At 41.2% G+C, this 17,848-nt stretch overlaps 1 protein-coding gene across 3 annotated transcripts in view; it reads left to right on the top strand.

Moving 5' to 3' along the window:
* Positions 1 to 17,848, top strand: part of RIPOR3 (RIPOR family member 3) — a 195,464-nt gene that overhangs the window by 59,519 nt on the left and 118,097 nt on the right. The window contains exon 1 of one of the 3 annotated variants that reach the window (XM_072110625.1): positions 1,031 to 1,049. The exons of the other annotated variants lie outside the window; for them this stretch is intronic. The gene's annotated coding sequence lies outside the window, so the exon portion shown is untranslated. Of the gene's footprint in view, positions 1 to 1,030; positions 1,050 to 17,848 lie in introns of those variants that run through there. 3 annotated transcript variants of the gene reach the window in all.

Raw genomic sequence — 17,848 nt, 5'->3', positions numbered from 1 at the left:
AGCTAAAGTAGTTTTGTGGATGTTGGCTTTTCAGTTAGCTTCTATATAATATTAATTAAATTGGTATTGGTGTGATGATTCATCTTTAAGAAGCCATTAGTTAATACTTGGGATATTCCAAAGCATTTGTCTATAGCTTGCACAACATCCTCTCAGCAATCACTGCTTACCCTTAAACTGCTTCTATCTTTTATTGGTTCCTAAAGAATGTGTTCAAGGAACAATCCATCTGCTTTGAATAAAACACTAATTTGCTGTGAAACTATGAAATGCCGTAACATTGCACTTTGGCATATCTGTGTAGAGACAAAACTCTAAGCCAAACATAGGCTCCTATTATGCCTTATGCAAAGCCATGGCTGATCCAATCAGAGAGGCAGCAGAACTGTGTTCCACAAGTGGCGTGCTAGTCGCTTTTATTGTATTGAGGTGTTTAAGTGATTCCTTTGCGCATTGTATGACTAGAAGCATATTATTGGAGAGGATTGGCATTCTAAAACCTTTTAGAAATCAGGCTGTGGTAATTAAATGCTTACACGGGTTATACATGTTTACTTATGTATATCAGTATATCTAGTATAGACCAGAGGAAAATGTAGATTTAGATGTAAGGAAGAAAACCGAAATGGAAAACTCAACCCTCTGCACTCAGAGTCCCAGAGAATGTAGTAAATTGAAATCAATGCTGTAAAGTGATGTTTCTGACTTTATGACCCGTGATATTTGTTTTTAAATATTTAAATATTTAAATGTTTTTAGACATGATTTCCCATAAAAGATATGTATAGAACGGGTTTAGTTTTACGTGGCTTTATACTTTAAATAGTAGATTCAATAGAAATTCACTTTTTGTAGTTTTCTGTAGTTTAACATTGTCCTTTATTATCTCACTTTGGCCAAACTTCCTGCAGTGACTGTCATGTAACCACTTGAGATATGTTAAATTATTATTAGCTTTTATATTTTTTGTCACTTCCTATCTGTCACTCATTCTTAGTTTAATGTTGACAGGAACATCTTTATCGACTTGAGGAGAATTTTAAACTACCGTAAGTGTTTTTATGACAAATGCGTGTTTCTACTCCATATGGTAAGAATATGGGCAATATATGTGAGGTCAGAATCAGACATACATGTTTCTAGTAGAGACTTCAGTGTTGCTACAGTTCAAAAATGCTCAATTCTTTTAACCCTCAGAGCTCTGACCCCTTTTCCATTTCTTCATTTCCACATTTTACTCTGTACCTACCAGAAGCCATATCTTTTCTATTACTCTGTGTATGAGGGCTTGTTTTTTGTAAGACAAATTGAACTATGCAGTGGCACCATTTAAAGAGGACCTATCACCCCCCCAAAAGACCCCCACCAAATATGTCCCCCATAATCTTCTCCCCAGCCCCTTTCTTGCAATGACATTTAAAAAAAAATTAGGTTAGCAAAGTTAGTTTTAATCCATCCGACCTCCTACCAAATAAAAGGTTGGATCCTCGTATCCTGTCCCCTGGCAGTCGACCATATTCAAGAGCCGTCAGCAGCGCATATATTGCCTATCGCTGCCAGCTCTCTGCATTTGGCCGGTGCTGTGAATAAGCACAGTGGCGCCACATCGCAGAGATTCGGCAGAGATTGCGCAATACAATTTGGTAAGAGGTCGGATTGATTAAAACTAACTTTGCCAACCAAAATTTTTTCAAAAATGTCATTGCTAGAAAAGGGCTGGGGAGAGGATTATGGAGGACATATTTGGTGGGGGTCTTTTGGGGGGGGGGGGGGGGTTGACACGTCCTCTTTAATATTCCATGTAATGTGATATGATACTGGAAAAAAAAAATTCAAAAGTGACAAAAAGTTGTTGCATCATTTTCTTTGATCTTATGGCTTTGATTGTGCAGTCCATTCTGTGTGCCAGTAAAATCCTGGAAAAAGTGGGGCTTATTTACTAATGGTCGTGGATCGCACTTTCATCAGACTGTTCTTTGGTTTTGGGATTTGCACAGCTTTAACAGGTATTTAACAGGGTTTGCACTGAATTTATGTTGCATGCGATTGGATTGTAGCGCAGCTGCGCTGGCTCTCATGCAACAAAAATGGGGGGTGAAGCAGAGGGTTTAGATGCATGCAGAGAAGATGCAATTTGCATCTTTTCTGTATGTCTCTATACAGATCACTGATAACAGTGATCCTATGGGATGTCACATAAGATCTGCATAAAAGGACACTCCCACAGTCTGGTCACCAGGGGTCACTGGCATCAGCCACAGTCTATATAGGGGGTTGCCGCGTTAGCCACAGTCTGGTTAGGGGGGTTGGGGCATCAGCCACAGTCTAATTATGGGGGGGGGGGGGGTTACTGCTGTTGGCCACAGTCTAGTTATGGAGGTCGGCGGCGTCAGCTATAGTCTAGTTGGCAGTGTCAGCTACAGTCTAAATGGGGGGGGGGGGGGTTAGTGGCATCAGCTATGGTCTAGTTAGGGGGGGGTTATCAGCATCAGCTACAATCTAGTTAGGGGGGTTGGAAGTGCCAGCCACAGTCTAGTCACAGGCGTCAGTCTATTAAAAGGGGTTGGAGGCATCAACTACATTCTAGTCAGGGGAGGTCAGCAGCGTCAGCCACAGTCTAGGTAGGGGGGGATTGGTGGCGTCTGATACAGTCTAGTAAGGGGGTTTGGCCAGGTCAGCTACAGTCTAGTCATGGGAGGTCAGGGGCATCAGCCACAGCCTAGTTAGGGGGGGGTTGGTGGCGTCAGCTACATTTTAGTTAGGGTAGGGGGTTGCCGGCGTCAACTACAGTGTTGTTAGGGGGAGTTGGCGGCGTAAGGGATAGTCTAGTTAGGGAGGTTGGTGGCGTCAGTTACAGTCCAGTTAGGGGTTTAGCGGCGTCAACAGTCTAGTTAGGAGGGTCGGCAGTGTCAGCTATGGTCTAGTTTGGTGGGTTTGCAGTGTCAGCTACAGTTTAGTTAGGGGGGGGTTGCCGGCGTAAGTTACAGTCTAGTTGAGTGGGTTGGCTGCGTCAGCTACAGTCTAGTTGGGGGGCTGGTGGGGTCAGCCACAGTCTGTTTAATGCATGATGTAAGATTATTATAACTGCATCAATTTTCTATTTACGCAGAGAAGATACTGAATGAGATGATTTTCTTGTATAAATAGCACCTATAAATATTAATATAGCTATGAGAAAACTCCTCAAAAATAGTAAGAGGACTATTATTACTTTTCTGGAAAAATGTTAGTGCGACCTCTGGTAGCTACAGTAACCAAAAGAGAAGAAAGATCTAGGGATAAAGTTGGGAATCACTGGAAATCCATCAGAGGAGGCTGAAAGCATTCATTTTTGGAGCATGGATTTATCCCAGCCATGAGTTGCCTTTCTGTTCCCATTTCTTCATATCACACTCATACCCTGAGGTAACAGGGGTACTGCTGCAGGGGTATATTATGAAAAGAAAATGTCTCAGCTTGGTTAGCTGGAATATTATGATGGACCTATATGGACCTATATGATGTATTTATAATTTTATCTGGTAAGTTTTCATAACCAGAAAAATAATAAAGTGAGCATGATTAAGAAACAGCTGGAGTACAAGTTGACAGCTTAAATCTTTATTGTGGTTTCCCAAGTTTTATGAGATGAGGAGGAGAACAGTATTCCCAGGTCACTGGTTCCTGGAGGAATGTTGTTACTTAGTTGATAAACTATGCAGATGGATTGTGCTGTATGCAAAACCTGCCCATGTTCTACATACCTTCTCCAGCCCCAAATTAAGCAGGGAATCAGACAAAAAATGGACGTGAGACCTTTTTTTCCCACACAGTTGCTATAGTGAATTGATGTGTACATTCTACACAGGCTGTAATGCACTAACTGGTAGAGCAGGGGAGGCAGACTGTAACGTCCAAAAGTTCTAAATGGTGATCTATACAACATCCAAAAAATGTAGCATATTTTCAAGGCTGTTCTTTATATGACAATGCCTTTAGATTGCCTACAGTGCTTAGCATCAGGTTCTTCAGTTTTTATGTTGAAAGTACAAGTTAAAGGGGTATTTCTATTTCAGCAAATTCATAGTATTGTTTGTATAATGAAAGGTAATAAAATTTCCCAATATACTTTCTGCATCACTTCCTCACAGTTACCTACATCTCTGCTTGCTGTCATTCTTTAGAAAGCTTCTATGTTTACTTCCAGGGGATAGAAATCTGTCACAGGTGCACGGCTCGTTATTATCATAGAGAGTAATCAGAGCTCTGTGATATAATGAGCTGCGCACCTCTGTGACCATAGTGAGATTTCTGTCCGAGGAGGAAGGACAGCAAGCCGAGATCTAGAAAGCCGCGAGGAATTGAAACAAATAGTATATTGGAAATTTGTGTAACTTTTCATTATACAAACAGTAACATTTATTTGTTGAATAAGTTTTAGGCAACATTGTGTAAATCAGTATTGTAGATGATAAAAGTAAACTTTGCAACATACTTTAATACAAAAAACTTTGTTTTGTTTTTTCCTCTTTTCTTTTTGCTTTTAGCATTGTATCTAAGTTAACTTTCCATTCTGTACTTGCACAGACAACTGATATCTTAAAAAGTTTTCTCCATCTCTAACTCCTCCTTACTTGATTGGCTTATCTCATTACAAAGCTGAATAGTAAAGTAAAATGTTCTCTATATAAGATGTTACTCTTTAGTTTAACCTCTGCTACTTATCTATCTGCTGTGTGCCCGAGAAAACTTTCAGAAACACTGGTGCTTGCAGTAGAAGAAAGGAGCAGAGAAAATTGGAAAAATCAAATATTTAGTTGTGATTTAATAATCAGTGATCAAACATTTGACTATAATACTATGAAAGATGTCACATTACTGCTGTTAAAAGGAAATTGATGTATTTAAGCCTACAAATTAACACTCATTGGGGGTCATTTACTAAGGGCCCGATTCGCGGTTTCCCGACGTGTTACCCAAATATTTCCGATTTGCGCCGATTTCCCCTGTATTGCCACGGGATTTTGGCGCACGCGATCGGATTGTGTCGCATCGGCGCCGGCATGCACGCGACGGAAATCGGGGGCGTGGCCGAGCGAAAACCCGACGGATTCGGAAAAACCGCCGCATTTAAAAAAAGAAATGTGTCGCTTGGGACGCGCTTACCTTCACTTGGTCCAGCCCGGTGAACTCCAGCGCGTTCAGATGCTTTTCAGCGCAGCAGCGCCACCTGGTGGACGGCGGAGGAACTACCTTGATGAATCCCGGCCGGACCCGAATCCAGCGCAGAGAACGTGCCGCTGGATCGCGAACGGACCGGGTAAGTAAATCTGCCCCATTGGCCCACATTTACTAGTGCCGTTTGCCTATGTAGTGTGCAGAGTGCCCCAGATCCATAATTTGTGGTACCCGTTCCGACAGAGTACTCCACTTTTTTTGGTGCAACTTTAACATAAGGTGTGAACACATTTCTTTTGGACTTTGCATGATAAATGTGGCACACGGTCTAACTGTGCACCGAAACGCCCATTTCAGTGCAGAAATTTATGTCGCATGAAGAATAGTGCAGCCACGTCACAAAAGGCTTACGTACGACACTGGCACTTCTTAAATACCTCTGCAAGCAGTTTGCACTGAAAAGAACATGCGCCAGAGAAAACTGTCAAAAGCACCTTAGTAAATGTGTGGCATCAGGCTGATTAGGAAAAAGATTGTGAAACTGACCACTGTGGGCTATATCTATTAAACTAAGTGTTTGCACCAGTATAGCATTGTGGCTGCAATGTGTCCAACAAGACAGAAACAATGTGTACTTAAAGGGGTCTGATAGTGCTTAGTCGGAGGCTTTTAATATAGCAATTCAACAGAATTGTGTTGCATGCTTTATGTTAAAGGTGCACCTAAAAAAAGATGGTGCCCACTTCCCGAGCAGTGCACGGTGCGCCAGATACATGAAGACAGTGCTCCATTATTCAATAATCTGCACACTCATTAGGCAAACTGCATTTGGCGCAGTTTTCCTCACTATTTATAAATCTGGCCCTGTATTTATAGAGGCAAAAATGCAGGATATACTGTGTCTTAGTTTGTAAAATAAAAATGTACCATATATACTCGAGTATAAGCCGACACCCCTAATTTTAACACAATAAACTGGGGAAAACTATTGACTCGATATAAGCTGAGTTTGGGAAATGCATTGGCCACAGCCACCCCAGTATATAGCCTGCCAGCTCATTCCCCCAGTATATAGCCATCAGCCCCTGCCCCCCAGTATATAGCCTGCTTTCCCTGCCCCCAGTACATAGCATGCAGCCCCCGGCCCGCCAGTAATATAGCCATCAGCCCCTCCCCCCAGTATATGGCCTGTAGGTGCTGCCCCTTATATACAGCCCCCTCCTTGAGATATACCCAGCCTATAAGGAAAAAAAATGTGTACTCTCCTACCGACACCCCTCTGGCAGGTGCTCTTCTATACAAGTTCTATACATGATGCTCCGTGTTCCTGCGATGTCGATCGCACGCACCCCTGATGTCAGCCGCTCGCTGACATCATAGCGTGTGTCGATGGAGCCAATGCCGGAGCATGGATGTAAAGAAGAGGACCTCGAATATAAACCAAGTTAGGGTTTTTTGGCACATTTTTTATACTGAAAAACTCAGCTTACACTTGAGTATATACGATATATAATTTGCCAATATACTTTAATACTGTACATTTCTTTCTGTTCATTTCTCATACTGTAGTATCATAAATTATGGATTGGATTGCCCAGTTTCTGCCAGTCATGTCTTAAAGGGGAGATTCACTTGGCCTTTTGAGATAACATAATTAGCACCTGGTTTGTAGACTACCAACTGCCCCTCCCTCTCTCTGAGTGTCCTGCCCTAATCAATAGAATTGGTGACCGGTTTCCTTTGTCCCTTAGAAATGTTAATTGGTTTCCTGGGTCTTGTGAATTGATACAGACTTGGTGTCTCCAAAGCCCTCATGGCTTTTCATGTGTCTTAAAATGGCTACATAAGAACACAACAAAATTATACTTCAATGAAAACTTAGACATAAAGCAAATATTTCAATTTCTGGTCAACTAATCTGGTTCAGCATCCCCTTATAGTCCTGGAGTGTCGAGCAGCAAGGATTTCAAAGGAAAGGAGCTAAGAAAATGGCTATTAGACCATTGGGCCAACATTTTATATTGGTGTTTGGAATTGTTATATTTGTTAATTCATGCTGGTAAATGTGGTGGGTATATCTTCTTCCCAGGAGGCACACTCAGGTGTAGCCACGCCCATCAAACATGGCCAAGGAGGCGCATCAGGTAGTTACATAAAAGTAACATGCCGCCATCTAATTTTGGTTGTCTATGGAGAATGCATTAAGCTTGCAGGACTTGCTAGGGTTTTCATCATTTTTCTCCACCACGGATATCTATGCCAATCCAATTAGTAAGCAGGCTGTCTTTTCTTTATTTTATACCTTTTTATTTTACTGTTTGCTGTTATGTCTGTTATTTAACCTTTTTTTTTTACTATTTAGCCTTGTGCCTATTTTGCATATTAAATAGTCCTTAAATAAGTGTTTCCTTGTGCTCTATACGTTCCCATTACTCTGGAGAGGGGAATTACCACCAAGCCTTGTTATCCTGTGTGTGTTTGTATGCTAACAGTAGCTATAGGCAGTGAGTGTCTGTGTGCTAGCAGTAGCTATAGACAGTGTGTGTCCAGGTGATCTTTACGGCACCTAGAAAAGTGTATCTGGGTGTATGGGTGTGGTCCTGGTGTGGGCGTGTTGTGAGCCGTAATTACAAGTGGTGGCAGCTGTGACAAAGTGTGATCGGGTGACTGCATTGGGGTGCAGAGTAGCTCTGTGCAGTAGCGTTCCATAGGCACGTAAGTGGTAGGAGGGTACATAGTGTTGTTGTGCGCCCCCCGGGCTGTGCATGCTTGGCGTGTAATGGCTGGGATTCGGATGCGTTTGGTTTCCCTGACATGAGAATTGAGCTGACTGGATGTGCTGTGTACTAGGGGAGTACAAATTAGCCATTTTGTGTGAGTGGGCAGAGCTTGAGGGCTAATTTGGATGGTTCACCAGTGTAAGTGCAAGCCTGTGTTTGGACTCCGGTGAGTGGGGTTCGTGACATGTAGTTTTCTAAATTTCTGCTTGCTGACAAAAATGTCATTGTTCACTGCCAGTGGATGAAAATCACTGACAGTACATGGTTATGCGTGTCCATCACATGACCCTAGACAGATTTCTAGCCTCTGGAATTACAATGTGAAGCTGCCTATAGAATGACTGCAAGCAAAGATCTAGTAAACAGAAAGTATATTGGAAGATTGTATAACTTTTCAATATACATACAATAACATCTATTTGCTGAAACTGGACAACCTAGGAGTCAGGCTGTTATTGTAGTTTGTAACATCATTTTAATGACAAACAGTGTTGTCTGGTAATTTTAGCAGGATGTGACCATCGACAGCTGGTTTGTTAAAGACATTTTGGATGACTGCTATCAGAAGTGTCATTGTCAGGCCCCAGAAGCTTTTGCATACTTTTAACGTCATTTACGTCATTTGTTAACACTGTAACCCCTATTAATTATGATTTGTATCTACTTACAATATATATATATATATATATATATATATATACTTTCAGGCATCTCCATAGCAAGATATTTTTGTCAATGCTACTGAAATGGCACAGTTCCACATTTTTTTGGCTGACATTAATAAATGTTGTATTGGCCAAACAATCTGTGGCATAGTTGTGTCTTCTGTAGGGGGTTGCTATCCCACTTGCAGCTGTGTCTACTCTCCTCAGGCCCAGGCCAAAGAGTAAACAAGTGAAAGGACCCAGCTAAGGCACCCCCCAGGACATGGGGATATTGGTGGTGTCAGTCGGTGAATGAGTGGGACATGTGGGTGCTGGCTGTGTGATAAAGACTAGGAAGGTGTGAGGATCTATGGAACCCTGGGGTTTTTGGCTGTGTGAGGAACAGTGGTAGAGAACGTGCGTAGAAGGTAGTAAAGCTGAATCTTTGGGTGCTGCAATGTGAGGAGGAGGGCCTGGCAGTTTTGGCTATTTGAGGTAGAGAGAGACTGCAGGGGTGTTGCTTGTAGGAGGAGATGGCAAGGACAGGGGTAAATGAACTAAGGCCAATTCTCATGTTGTGGATAGTAATTTAAGGTGTTTTCGTCACAAATCATTGCAAAAATGACATAAAATTTAGGACAAATATGAAAATTTGCAATAGAGGTGCAGGCTGTGAGCAAGAGGGGTTATGGCAATGCGGTTTATAAAAATAAGGGAACATGCGTTGTGGGACACTGGATTAGGGTTTTAGGCTCTTTGGAGAGGGAAACATAGATGATCCTTATAAGACGTTAATTTTTGCGGGATGAGATGAAGTTTTGCTACCATTATGGGGAATATACGACCTTTAAAAATGGCATTTTAGAAATTTGGCTGCTATTTTCCGTAACAAAGTTCAATGATGGGAATAAACGTTTTTAGATATTGATAGATTCAGACTTTTGGGACATGATGATACCTAAAATGTTTATGATTTTTATTGTTTATTTTTACATTAGTCATAGCGAAAGGGGGAGTGATTTGAATTTTATATTTTTTTTACTTTCTTTTTATACTAATTTTTAGATCCCCTAGGATACTTTAACCCTAGGTTGTCTAATTGATCCTACCATATACTGCTATACTACAGTATAGTAGTAAATGGGAATTGTAACAGATCTTCAGAAATTGCATGTTCTGGGGTCTTGTCAAGACCCCAGGCTGTCATGGCAACTGATTGTTGCTCGCAGATGATGTCATGGGGAGCGACAAGCACAACTGAAACTAAGTTGGTGGCGCCCACGTGCCGCCGTCTGTTACATACTGCTGGCAGCTTTGCAGTCGGCATGTAAGGGGTTAACACCCGCAATTGGTGCTAGCGGTAGTTACCCTGTGTGTATGAAGAGGGCTCAGCCAACGATCCCTCATCATACACCCACTGCCGCACCATGACGTTTTCTTGTCTGCACCAAAATGCCTTGTCCTGGCCCTGGATAATTCTAACAGCTTTGTGGAATGTTAGGATGAGGGAAGCATTTTAATTCAGTTCTTAAGCAGTGCTATATTTAGGTCTTTTTTTCATGAGGAACAAAATCGCATGTTACACCCTCATAATGGTATTACACTTGTTAGCCAATTCTGGAATGGACCCAGCTAGTACTGCAGGTTGAACGTTGGCCAGGTCAGATTGCCAGGAGTTGTCTAATACACAAATACAAGGAAGGGTCTATTGTTGTAGTGGAATTAGCGTGCAGACCCTGGATTGCTATGAAAGAGCGGTCTCCGAACAGTGGAGAGATTTTCTTCTCACTTTTACGGTCTCATTTGATTAGTCTCTGAGGAATTTTATAATGCATAACAGACTGGAAATGTGTGAGAGATGAATTCACCATTACTATAGTGATACTATGCAGACCTGCTGGATGGCTTGGTTCTATTTACATAATAATTAACTCTCTCATTTCTGGACCTAATATAGTCTCTTCCTCTTAAAAGGTTTTATTCCTAGGGAAGACATTTAGGGAAGGGGTGAAGGGAGTTGGGTTGACTTGTAAAATGTTAATGTCACCCAAAGGGTAAAAATTGCAACTTTTCTTGGAAATTAGGAGAGCAGACTTTTAGACTGTCTTTTATGAAGATTCCTCCATTGCCCTGGAGGTTAACGGCTTTTAATAACATGTAATTATTATAAACTCTTTATGTGTCCCAAGAATAAACAAAATTCTGTGCCTGATAGCGGAGCAAAACCTTTGGCCCCAGTTTTGAACTTTCTAGACAAACAAGGAAAGATAGCATAAAAGAAGCGTGGGAACATTAGGAATTCAAGAAACTGTTACTTTTGGACATGTACGGAAAGAGCAGAAAAGGAAGCCGTTACTTTACTTTTTTATCACAATATTGCATGTTCTGAAACGTGTGTGCATAGAAACAAATCCTTAGCTTTCTGGAATGTGAAATTTTCATATTAATGACAATTTTTGTGTAAGATTCACCCTGACTGTTCATTGATGCAGGTAGAGATATTTACTGCAATTTTAAAATGCTTATTATTACTTGTGTATGTTATATTACCATTTATACCAACAAAGAGCTGACTAGAGATGCACTGTTGTTAAAATGAGCTATAATTGGTTTATCTAAGATAATAACCACCATCATCCAGACCAATAGAAACAGTTGAACATTTATGGAACATGGTGTAAAACGCTTAAACTATTGCATTGCCCCAAAGTAGTAACAGTTTGGGTTCTTCTGCTCATCTATAATCTAATGTTCCCCACCTAATTTTAGTTTTATAAAATTATAGTTAATGCAACACTAAGAGATAAAGATGTTTTATAAGTAATGCCAAACCCTTTGTCTGCCTGAGTGGTAATTTGGCCTTAAGCTGAACATCTGGGTAATCAGGAAGAAGCTGGTTGCTAGGGACCGAATGTCCAAGAGCCCAATAGGAAAGAATGTGGTTGTGGTTCTATCCTTTAGGCAAAGTGAACTGGATTCAGCTGTTTAACATAAAGCTGCATTGTGCTGGTCCTAAAAATGGTAATTTCACATCACATGCTATAGTATATTTTGCCCATAGACACTTATTAAAAACATTAAACTGTATGGTTTATGAATTTTTTGGGCGGACTCCCAAGGACATGTATGAGAGAGCACATAGATATGTCATCAGAGGTTGGCTTGTTGCCAATTGGAAACTCTTCTCTGTAGTCTATTATAAAGAGAAGAACAGCTTAATGGGTGCAAATACCAAGTTGCCACTGTAGTTATTTACACTATTCTTGCGGGATTCTTAAAGGGGTTTTCCCACAAAGACAATATTCTTAAATATACTCTTTAACAAAATAACATGGTATCTAATTCAATGTTATTCACAGATATAATTCCAACCTGTCTCTATCAGTCTTGGTGTATACAATTTAGGTATCTGACCGTAAATCTTCTGACTATGATCGGGCAGGGTAGATTCTTCTCATGATTAGATTCTCCTGTCTGCATACTGCAGTGATCTCTGCATCCAGCCCCTCCTCCCTCCATTGCAAGACGAGCTCACACACAGACACTTCCTGCCAGCAAGCAACGAACAGAATATACTCTACAGATAAGATAAACTACAGATAAGATTAGGTCTTTATCCAGGGGAGGAAGGCACTCTGTGTGTGTTATAGCTGAGAAGTAAGTAGCAGAGCTGAAATGTGTCATTGTGTGTTATATCCATCTCATTGATCTCTCATCTCTAATCTGTCTCATCTCTCTTTCTATGTGTCAGTTACTAGTAGAATGTTCAGAAGCTAAAAAAAGGTGTAGATAAACCCTGGATCTTGAAAATCTAAGCACATTGTCAGCACATAGCATCTCACAGCGCTAAAGGGATCATGAAGTGTCTGCCTAGAGAATATCCATCCACAATGACTATCACTGAGTTATAGGAAATAACACATGAATAAAACTGAGTAAAATTGTAAAGTAAGTAAAAATTATCTTTATTGTGTAAACATCACTAGGGGATTAACATTTGCAAACTTTCATGGGAAAATCCCGTTAAGGGTGGTTTCACATTGGCATTTTTTTCAGATCACTGATTTTTCACTGAACCCATTTTGGCTTTTGGACACAAAGATTGGTTTTCTTTTCCTGGCTTTCTTTTCCTGGTGATATTTCACTGATACCTTACCGACCCATTTCTTTCAATGGTCTTTCTCTCATTTCAGTTTTTTACACTGATCCAATGTTGTCAGCAAACACAAAATGAACAGGTTCTAAACTGATCACTGATCAGTGAAAAAAAAACTGAAGTATGAAAAAACCCAAAACTCTCCTAATTGTAATTGCAGATATGAAGGAGATGAAGATCATGCAAGTTACAATTCAGCCAATTCTCTGAGGAGATAAGCAGCAGCTCTATCCATTCATTACCTATGCACTTGGCAACAATGTGATCATGCATGTGTATGGGGAAGTTTTGGTGCCGTACAATAACTGTGGGATGGACAGCTATCTAGTTACATGTGTGTAATTTCCAATATGTGCTTTATTTGCTTATAAACAGGGCTACCAAACACATAATTGCTGCGTGTTATAAATGACATTGCTAGCTAATGTCAGGCTGTACTGTTTACTTCTATGTGTATAGATGTACACCATTTTTTTGTACAGCCAGTATAAACATAATATTGATCATATTAAGTGATTAGATGAATCTCTGATGCCCATCAACACATGTCTGAAATGATTCCTGCATCAAAGTCTGTGTAGTAGATCAGGTGTTATACACACTTACCTATGTTTAGAGAATACATCCAGTCACATGTAACCTTGTTGATCTTGCTGCATTTTGTAACTGTGAAAGAGAGTTAAAGTGGTAATAAGTTTGCAGATAGACACCAATAAGGGAATCTGTCCATGGAAAATCAGGGGTTCTGCCAGGTCTATTTCAACATCCAAGTCTATGCTTCATCTGAAATGAATGTGTGATGTATCCAAACCTCATAATAGTGGACAGTTTCAGTTGTTTGCTTGATTGATTCTTAATAAATATACCTATAGAATGCCAAACCCTGCTAATCAGTTCCCTAAAATATTAACCCTGTGCGAGAGAAAGCGTCACAGGACATTTACCAAAACAACATCTAATATCAACTCAATGGGACATATTTATCAGGACTTCTGTGCCACGCCACACTTATTGTTAGCACATGTGTCAGTGGGGCGTGAAGGGGGGGGGGATGCGGCCGGCCGGGAGTGGGCAGGCATGTGGCATTACTGTCCCCACACCGGCGCACTTGTTGCTGTCTGTGACTTTTCTGCCTCTTGATGCAGCAGCGGGGCTATCATACGCTGGTGTATGATAAATGTTCCCCATTATCTAACTAAATAACAGAAAATTAACTAGAGTCCAACACTATCTCATTAATCCACTAAGATTTATAAATAGAGAGTCAAATTATAGGTATTTTACTGGGAGCGCTGCCATAAAATATTGGAAGTGAGAGCACCTCAGAACGTAGATCTTTTATTGAACCAGACAACACATTTTAGAAAACTCTTCCATCTCCAGGTCCAAACCTACGTACAACACAGGAGTTGGAAAGTTCAACACTTTCCATCTAACTTTTCTGCTGGATCCTAATGGTGTTTGACGATTAGGGAACACAGGACACTGGCACAAATACAAATAGCTATGAAATCTGAATTGCAGAATTGAGTGCATTGGGGCACATTTACTTACAGGGTCACCCGAGTTCACAGAAAATGCATTGTCGGACTATAATGCACTTACGGCAATTCACTAAGATTGTGTGCCCAATATCATGAATGTGTCACTTCCCTGTTTAGGTCCGACAGAGTTCACCATCTATTTAGTGGTACATCTTAGGGCTTGCGACACAATTTGAATTAAAATCCTGCGCTCATTCCGAATCAATCTGACTGTCCGATGGCTCAAACCCCTAGTTTGTGTCGCATGGAAACAAGCACAGCTGCACCACAAAAAGGGTCCCAGCGCACACAGTTCTTAAATACCTGTGCAAGCCGTTTTAGCCACAAAAATAGTGCACAGTCCCACAAAATTGTGTGCGTGACCCTTAGTAAATGAGCCCCATTATCTTGTAATAGGGGTGATTTGTTTATACCTTATATTTTAATTTAAGGGAACTGCATGTGGTATAATAAATGTTACAGCTCAGGTAATAGAATATTAATTTTGACTGCACTGAAGGATAAAAATACTAAGTATCCCTTCATTATCTGCTTATGAGCCCATGTTTCCAATGTCTATATACTAAGGAGTTATTACTTTCATTATGCTCTATTTAACATCTCACAGAAGGATGTTTCCAATATTCCTTATAATAATAAAGTGTCTCAAGGGACTAAACTCTTTACTTAAAAGCAATAAAAATAACCACTATCTATAAATTGGTTATATGGTGGTTAAATGGGTTGTCCAGCCAATTAAAATGTTGTTTTTTTTATAGGTGAATGCCAAATAAATACCATGGAGGAGACTTATCATCAGTGTCTGAGAACAGAACTGTTCTAGTTACTCATGGCAATCAGAGCTCAGCTATAATTTTATTAATAGCTGCGGGAAGATGAAAGCTGAGATTTGATTGGTTGCATTGGACTATTACAACAGTTCTGCTCTAACAATCTTCTGATAAATCTCCCCCCAAATACCTATGTATCAATATTTATCAGTATTATGTAATCAGAAAGATTGTACAGGCGTCCCAGACTTAAAGGAAATCTACCACCAGGATCAAGTATTGTAAACCAAGCCCACTGACACACTGGCCGTGCCCACTCTGGAATGATCCACTCTTATTTAGGCTTCCTATGCCCTTGATTTTTAGAAAAAAAAGGCTTTAAAATTATGCAAATAACATCTATGGAGCCTATGAGCCCCTCAGGCTCATTTGCATATTTAAAGCCTTTTTTTTCTTAAAAACAAGGGCAAATGAAGTTTAAAGAAAAAATATTTTAAAATGATGCAAATGAGCATGAGGGGCTTCAGGCTCCAATAACACCTATTGAGCCAGGAGCCCCTCAGGCTCATTTGCATAATTGTAATGCCTTTTTATGTGCAAACGGGGAAATAAGATTTACAGTCAGACCTCTCTACCCACTTTGACCTCTGATAAAGCTCTCTGGATACTTTACTTTAGTACCAGGCTTCAATGATCAGCTGTTAGGTGTCCGTAAAAAAGTTTCATTGATAATTCTTGGTTCCTAGACAGCACAAAATTTTGTGAATACAAATGTCACTGGGAGAAGAAAAAATTGGTCTGGATTTACAACTAAGAAATATACCAGTTCCGACTTACACAAATGAATACTGGTGACTCACCACACTAGCTTTCTGCCTCTGACACCATAAATTTAAACATTATAAAAAATTATAATAATTGCTTGAAATATTTATCGGAATCTGGGGAACAGTGTTGGTTGCTCAAATTAAAACTGGCCGTTAGACCAGTACGTAAAAAATAGAATATGTTGTATTTTTTTCACATTTGTGTGGTACGGTCTCTCCATAGAAGTCTATAAGAGTACAAATAAAAGGCCTTCATACGGCGTATGTGCCCAGTTTCTGCTATGGGTTGCCTAGGAAACCAGGTAAACTGGCCCACTCTATTTTTTGTGGATACGGACAGTTTACGGTGGCATATCGGTTACATACTGGTGTTTTTTTGCACTCAGAAATGGATACAGTCACGTGCATGAGACCTTTAAATAAGTAAGGGTCAGTTGTACTTCAATTTGCGCCTAAAAAGGATTTATGTTGAATCATTTTTATTAAACATTGTAGAACAAGAACTCACATAACATTAGGCAGGAGCCTACAATAATCAGTGTAAAACATACAATGTATGGTAAACATAAGCATATATCCAGGTCACACATTATGGGGCAGATTTACTTACCCGGTCCGTTCGCGATCCAGCGCCGCGTTCTCTGCGCTGGATTTGGGTCCGGCCAGGATTCATCAAGGTAGCGCTGCTGCGCTGAAAAGCATGTGAACGCGCTGGAGTTCACCGGCTCGGGCTGAGTGAAGGTGTGCGTCCCAAGCGACACATTTCTTTTTTTAAATGCGGCGGTTTTTCCGAATCCGTCGGGTTTTCGCTCGCCCAGGCCCCCCGATTTCCGTCGCGTGCATGCCGGCGCCGATGCGTCACAATCCGATCGCGTGCGCCAAAATCCTGGGGCATTACAGGGGAAATCGGCGCAAATCGGAAATATTCGGGTAACACGTCGGGAAAACGCGAATTGGGCCCTTAGTAAATGACCCCCTATGTCTCCAGTGAAGTCCTGAAAGAGTATAATGGCCTTCCGGATGGAGAAGGGAGCGGTCTCCACAGCTTAACTCTGAAGAGTGCCTACCATTTGACCGCTGCCTCCCTATCCCTAATAACATGTCAACCTACTCCTTTCCAGATAGTATAACAGTTTAGTTTCATGAGTTGCAGTGAGCTGCGCGCCTGGAATGAGCATGTTAATAAGACTAAAACACAATACACGACAAGACAGATAATTAGACAGATACAAAAAGGATAGCATACACAAGGAGGAGGGATCCTGTGGAGTGCGTTCTGAATGGTGGAAGGGAAAACTTCAGGGGTTCCCCGTCTCCCAAGGTAAGGCTATATATAAATGCCGCTACAGGAGCTTTAGGGAAGTCTATCCTGGGGCCTGCTCTTCAAAAAGGGCCTTAAAGTCATGAGAGTCCCTAAAGCTCATCCAAGGAGACCAAACGTGAAGAAACTTTTCATGGGCTTCAGGTGTTAAGATAGCCAGTTCCTCCATGCGGAACAAGTGAGACATTTCTGTGGCCCATTCGGCGAGGGAGGGGCATGTGGTGGACCGCCAGTGGCGTGGTATTACCGCCCTGGCTGCAATTAAGCAAAAACGTAGTATGTCCTTCTTTGAGCTCCGATTTTAACAGGAAGAACCGAGAGAAGGGCCACATCTGGGCAAGCGGTCACTGTTTTGCCCGAAATTTGCCTGTACATGCTGAACACCTGGCTCCAAAAGGGTTTAAGAGCTTCACAGCTCCACCAGACGTGCAGCATATCTCCTCTATCAGTTCCACAACGCCAGCATATGTCCGAGACCGAAGGGAAGGCTAGATGCAACACTGTCGGCACCCGGTACCATCGTGCAACTATCTTATATCCCTTTTCCTGTGCTGAGCAAGCGGAGGACATTTTGTGCGTAAAAAGGAAAGATTTGTCCCAGTCTTCCTGTGACAGGGGGGTTCCCAGCTCGCGTTCCCAGCTCCTAACG

Source organism: Engystomops pustulosus, chromosome 6 (genome assembly GCF_040894005.1).
Source record: "Engystomops pustulosus chromosome 6, aEngPut4.maternal, whole genome shotgun sequence".
NCBI classification, from domain to species: domain Eukaryota; kingdom Metazoa; phylum Chordata; class Amphibia; order Anura; family Leptodactylidae; genus Engystomops; species Engystomops pustulosus.
Note: the sequence above shows the minus strand (reverse complement) of the source record. Positions and strands in the feature narration are given on the sequence as shown.